We start from the raw sequence: 6,000 nt of genomic DNA, 5'->3' as shown, positions 1-6,000 counted from the left end.
ATATTCCTAGAAGTGGGATCACTGGGTCAAATGGCAGTTCCATATTTAATTTTTTGAGGGAACTCCATACTGTTTTCCATAATGGTTGTACCAGTCTGCAATCCCACCAGTAGTGTACTAGGGTTCCCTTTTTTCCCACCCTCACCAAGACTTGTTATTTGTTGATGGTAACCATTCTGACAGGTGTGAGATCATACCTCATTGTTTTAATTTGTATCTCTCTGATGATCATTGATTTTGACTATTTTTTCATATGTCTCTTGACCATCGGTATGTGAACTTTGAAGAAGTGTCTATTTAGGTCCTTTGCCCATTTTTTAATTGGATTGTTTGTCTTCCTTTTGATAAGTTATATGAGTTCCTTATGTATTTTGAGTATTAACTCTTTATCAGATGTATCACTGTCAAATGTGTTCTCCCATACAGTGGGCTCCCTTTTTGTTTTGTTGATGGCTTCTTTTGCTGTGGAGCAGCTTTTTATTTTTATGTAGTTCCATTTGTTTCTCTCTTTCTCTCTCTCTCTCTTTCTCTCTCTTTCTAGTTCTTCTTATACAGCAGTTCCTTTAGCATTTCTCGCAGTGCTGGTTTGGTGCTGATTAACTCCTTTAGCCGCCCGCCCCCCTCCCCCTTTTCTTTCCCCCAGAAGCTCTTTATTTCACCATCTATTTTGAATGATAGCCTTGCTGGATATCGTAATCCTGGTTTCAGATTCTTGCTTTTCATTATCTTGAATACTTCATGCCATTCCCTTCTGGCCTGTAGAGTCTCTGATGAAAAATCAGCTGACAGCTTTAGAGACCCACCTCTGCCTGTAGTCCCATTGACACTCAGTTCTTATTAGCCTCAGGCTATTGACCACAAGGTGGGGCAAGAGGTCTTCCAACAGGGTTGGGCAACTGCCTTCCCCCAAGGCAAATACCACCTGGACAGCAGCTCACTGGAGAAAGATGTCCTCTGCAGAGTGAGGGATTGACTCAGCATAGGAAACTGGGGTGGCTGCCCTCTGAGCTCCAATTCCAGAGCCCCCAAACCTGGCTTCTGCTCACACAGCTCCAGTCCACTCTGCTCTCCCTCTTCTGGAGCCCAAGGTGAGTGGCTACACATGAAATTTTGTATGTTGCCGGGCCTGTTTGGGTTCTTCTTGCTTGGGACTCTCTGTACCTCCTGCACTTGCATGACTTTGCATATGCATGAGATCATGTGATACTTGTCTTTCTCTGACTCGCTTATTCCGCTTAGCATAATACTCTCCAGATCCCTCCAGGTTAGGGAATTTTTCTGCCATTATTTCTTCAAACATGTTCTCTATCCCTTGCTCACTTTCTTCCCCTTTGGCACACCTATTATGTTTCATGTTGTCCCACAGCTCCCTTAAACTGTTGTCCTTTTTTTTTTATTGTTTTTCATTTTTAGTTCTCTGATTGAGTGATTTTTTTCTACCCTGTCTTCTAATTCACTGATCCAACCTTCAGCTTCCCCTAATCTTCTGTGTATTCCTTCCACTGTGTTCTTTATTAGTGCTATGTCATTCTTCATAGTTACCATATCTTTTCTCAAGCTGTTGAGCATCTTTGCCATCATTATTTTGAACTCTACGTCTATCTCCATTTCGTTTATCTCTTCTTCTGGAGAATTCTCTTGTTCTTTCATTTGGGGCTAGTCTTTTTGTCTTTCAATTTTCGCTGTTTGTCTGGGTCTGAATCTGTGTATTAAGAAAATCTGTTGCAACTCCCAATCTCTAGTGCAGGATAATGTCAAACACTGTGACTGGCTATTTGGAGCTATCATCAATCCATAGCTTGTGGCTCCCTCTGCTGGGGCTGTGTTCCTTTGGAAAGGATCAAAATGTGCTCCAGTATCTGCTTTTCCTAGCCCCAGGCCTCAGATTACATAAGGCAAAGACTCAAAGCCTCCAGAGACCCACCTCTGCCTGTAGTCCCATTGACACTCAGTTCTTATTAGCCTCAGGCTATTGACCACAAGGTGGGGCAAGAGGTCTTCCAACAGGGTTGGGCAACTGCCTTCCCCCAAGGCAAATACCACCTGGACAGCAGCTCACTGGAGAAAGATGTCCTCTGCAGAGTGAGGGATTGACTCAGCATAGGAAACTGGGGTGGCTGCCCTCTGAGCTCCAATTCCAGAGCCCCCAAACCTGGCTTCTGCTCACACAGCTCCAGTCCACTCTGCTCTCCCTCTTCTGGAGCCCAAGGTGAGTGGCTACACATGAAATTTTGTATGTTGCCCTTTAAGAGGGTGCCTGCATTTCCATCCATCTCTCACTGGCACACAGCAACCCTGCTGCTTTTCACAGTCAGATGTTATGTGGGTACCTTTCTCAGTTCTGGTGCTCTGGGCTGGGGATCCCAGCTTGGGGTTTAGACCCCAGAATTCTTAGTGGGACTCCCTCACAGCTGAGATATCCCTCTAGAACTTCAGCTGCTGCCTGTGGGAGCTCGGCCAGCCCTCTCATGCCTCTGCCCTTCCTACCAGTCTCTATTCAGTATCCACTTCCCTTCCTTGGTTATCAGGATTCTCTCCAGCTAGTCTTCAGTTGATTTATCAGGGTGGCTTTTCTGTATTTTAGTTGGTTGGTTAGTTTTTGTTTTTTGTGAGGGTTTTTGTGTTTGGCTTGGGGGTTTCTGTGTGTTTTGTTTTGTGGCTTAAAACAACAGAAATTTATTCTTTCATAGATCTGGATGCTAGAGGTCCAAATCAAGGTGCCTGCACCATCCTCCCTCTGAGAGCTGTAAGGGAATCCTTACTTGCCTCTTCCTGGCTTGTAATAGTTTGTGGGCAATCCTTGGTGTCCTTGGCATGTAGCTCCATCACTCCAGCTCTCCATCATCAGAGGGCCAGCTCCCTGTGTCTCTGTTCCTTCACAGGGCCATCTCCTTATAAGGACACCTGCCTGGTGGAGTCTTCACTTTAGGGATTTACTAATGTTCCCTTGATAACCTAGCATATCACTAATTTTTGTAAATGTTCCATGAATATTTAAAAAAGACCATGTGTAAATAAATGCACCAAATTACATTAATTAATTAAATCTACATTAAATTACATTTTCAATTAAAATCCCTAATATCCCAGGACAATTTTTGTCTACTTTCTCTATCAAAGATTGATAGGATATAAATTTAAGTTTCCAACTACAATTGTAGTTTTGGTATTTCCCTTTATATTACTAGAAGGTATTGCTCTCCATATTTTGATGTTGTTATTCAATACATAAAAGGTTATTACAGTTAAATTATTGTATATGGTATTATTTATAAAATGACTTGTTTATTTAACTCAATACTCACTTTATAATCTTCTTTGTCAGATGATTATGCCACTTACAAATTTTAAAAAGTATTTTATTCCTAATATATGTCTAATACATATTTTCTCATTCCTTTATTTTTCAGTTCATTTTGAATGGGTCTCATAAAAATTCTATGGATGCAATTTTTTAAAAAATTTACAAACCAATACTTAATAAGACTTTGTCATCTAGTGAGTTTAACCTCTTCACATTTCATGCTTTTGTCATATTTTTGTTATCTTTTTTTCCCTCTCTTTTTATGCTTTCCTCTTAATTTTTCCTTTTGGAAATTTTTCTTTGCTTTTTATTCTAATGATTTGGAGTTTGTTCAGTACAATTGCCTTTATTTGCTTTAGTATTTGAGCTTATATTTTTCACAATATTAAGAATAATATGGGATCTACTGCCTTTTTGAAATGAGAGCATATTTTTCAGACAGTTTTGGTTCATTTACATGCTGATTAATTGATGATGCTATGATGATATTTTTTTTATTCTGGCTTACTTTATGGAAATGAAACTTGGGAGCTAAGACAAGGACTAAGTAGCAGAAGAAATATATGCACATAGGATATATATATGTCCTTTACATTATATTTTTTAATATTCTCCTCTCCTTTCTAGTCCTCATTTAAGGTTACCTATTTTATGCTGTAATTTTCTTCTTCACAATTTAGTTAATTTAAGGAGTGAATGTTGCCTTCCAAATGGGCTTTCTTCATCAGGTACTGAAAGCAGAAATGATATAACAGTCTTATATTTCTACTGCATTTGATAGTATGCAAAATGTCTTTATATACATCTCTCCAGTTGAACTACACAAAAGCTCTATATGTTATTATTCCCATTTTCTAGATAATTAATCTGAAGCTCAGAAAGGTTAAGTAGTTGTCCGAGAGCCCAAGACACTGAGACCCACAACATAGAGGCAGACATTCAAGATGAAGCAATGTGAAAACTCAAACCCAAATCATTCTTACTTAAAATACAGGGGCCTAGGTACAGCTTAGAAAGACTCATGGTGCAGCTGACTCCTAGACTCTGTGGAGATGTCACTCAAAGATATCCCACAGACCAGACCAGGGCCTGGCATAAGGGAGGGACTGGGTTAATGTTTGCTGATTGATTGAATAATCATACCCTCAAAGCTAGATGGCATTGTTTCTCTGAATGACAGCAGGAGGCGCTACATAGTCAAAGGGATCTGTCACTTTCCTTCAGTGAAGCCATTAAATTCCATGCAGGTCCTCAGAATTTCAAAAGTAAAACCAAAATTGAAAATATAAGAAAATAAAGGAGATATATATTTTAAATCATTGGCTAAAATCTATGTACATATATAACTATACCATTTTTATAAATCAAGAAATTTAAGTAATTTGTCAAAATTCTTATTAGCAACAGCAAAAAATCCAGAATGATCTGTATTAATCAATCAATCCATTGAAAATTCCAATTTTAAGTTAATTTAGAAAAATAAACATTTATTTAGTTGGCCTTGGGGAGCCTTCACTACTACCCTTAAGCATCATATCAGCTTTGTTCCCTGGACTGACTCTGTTCCACAGAAGGCCTTTGTAGAATTCATTGTACCTTGTCCATCCTCTGTGGGGCTGGGAAGGCAGTGCTCTCTGCCCAGGAATCTCTGATCTCCTCTTCTTTAGGGCAGAGATCACATCCTACTCATCTTCATGTTCAACACCTATTCTGTAACTGTGAATGGATTACAAGTCTGCTCCGGTACCGTTTTTGAAAGGCAGCAGGTCATGTAACACTTAACGAGGAGTGTTCTTGTCCTACTTAGCAGGTCAGAGGATGATAGGTGGGAAAGCCTGGCTGAAGAGACTGGAAAACGTTCCTCCCCCTCTAACTACAGACACATGCCATGTGGATTAGGTGTGTTTCCTGCTCCCATGGCTGCTTGACGTGGATTCTCAGACCCACTTTTGTTTAGATCACTATTATCCACGCCTCTCTTTTAATCTAAATTTTCTATGATGCTCCAGTTGGAAAGGAATTATGTGAGAGAGAGGTTTTACTAAATAGCATTTAATCCCAAATCATTTTTAAATGCATTTTATGAAGCCTGAGATTATTATAGAATCAGGTAAGCATTATTCACCTGCTAGGTGTTGAGAACTGTGGTCAAAAGAAGTATATAAAGTGTTTCCTCTGGAAGCTTTGTGTCTGCTAATTATAGGAATTGTAGCATATTACACCTGCAATCATTAGAGTCCAGAATAAGATAGTACTCATTATAGTGCTGACAGTTTTAATAGATATGTTATAACAATCTGATTAAGGAGGATGAACCACTGTTATTGGACATTTAAGCGTCAGCCACTGAATTAGATAATTTTTAGTTATTATTTTTATTTAAGCACCAAAAAACCCCTGTGGAATAGCTCATTATCCTCATCTTACAGAGAACTTAAGCTCAGAAAATTTCAGCAACTTGCACAGGTTACATAGCAAGTAAGAGGCACAACCAAGATTCAAACCCTAATCTGTGACCTGCTAAGCCTATAAATTACCCTCCCACCCCCCTCCAGGACTTTTCAGAATGGGCTGGTAAAATCAGCCAGTCCTGGTGGCTGGGATGGAGCTTGAGTTTAGAGGGTTTCTAAACTCTCTAGAGAGTTAGGTGAGAGCTAGATGTGACTGTACCTATCAGCATCCTGAAGGGGCAGATA

At 39.6% G+C, this 6,000-nt stretch overlaps 1 protein-coding gene across 1 annotated transcript in view; it reads left to right on the top strand.

Moving 5' to 3' along the window:
- Positions 1-6,000, top strand: part of PKD2 (polycystin 2, transient receptor potential cation channel) — a 48,887-nt gene that overhangs the window by 1,808 nt on the left and 41,079 nt on the right. The gene's annotated exons all lie outside the window — the stretch shown is intronic.

Source organism: Myotis davidii, unplaced genomic scaffold (genome assembly GCF_000327345.1).
Source record: "Myotis davidii unplaced genomic scaffold, ASM32734v1 scaffold356, whole genome shotgun sequence".
In the NCBI taxonomy this organism is placed as follows: domain Eukaryota; kingdom Metazoa; phylum Chordata; class Mammalia; order Chiroptera; family Vespertilionidae; genus Myotis; species Myotis davidii.
Note: the sequence above shows the minus strand (reverse complement) of the source record. Positions and strands in the feature narration are given on the sequence as shown.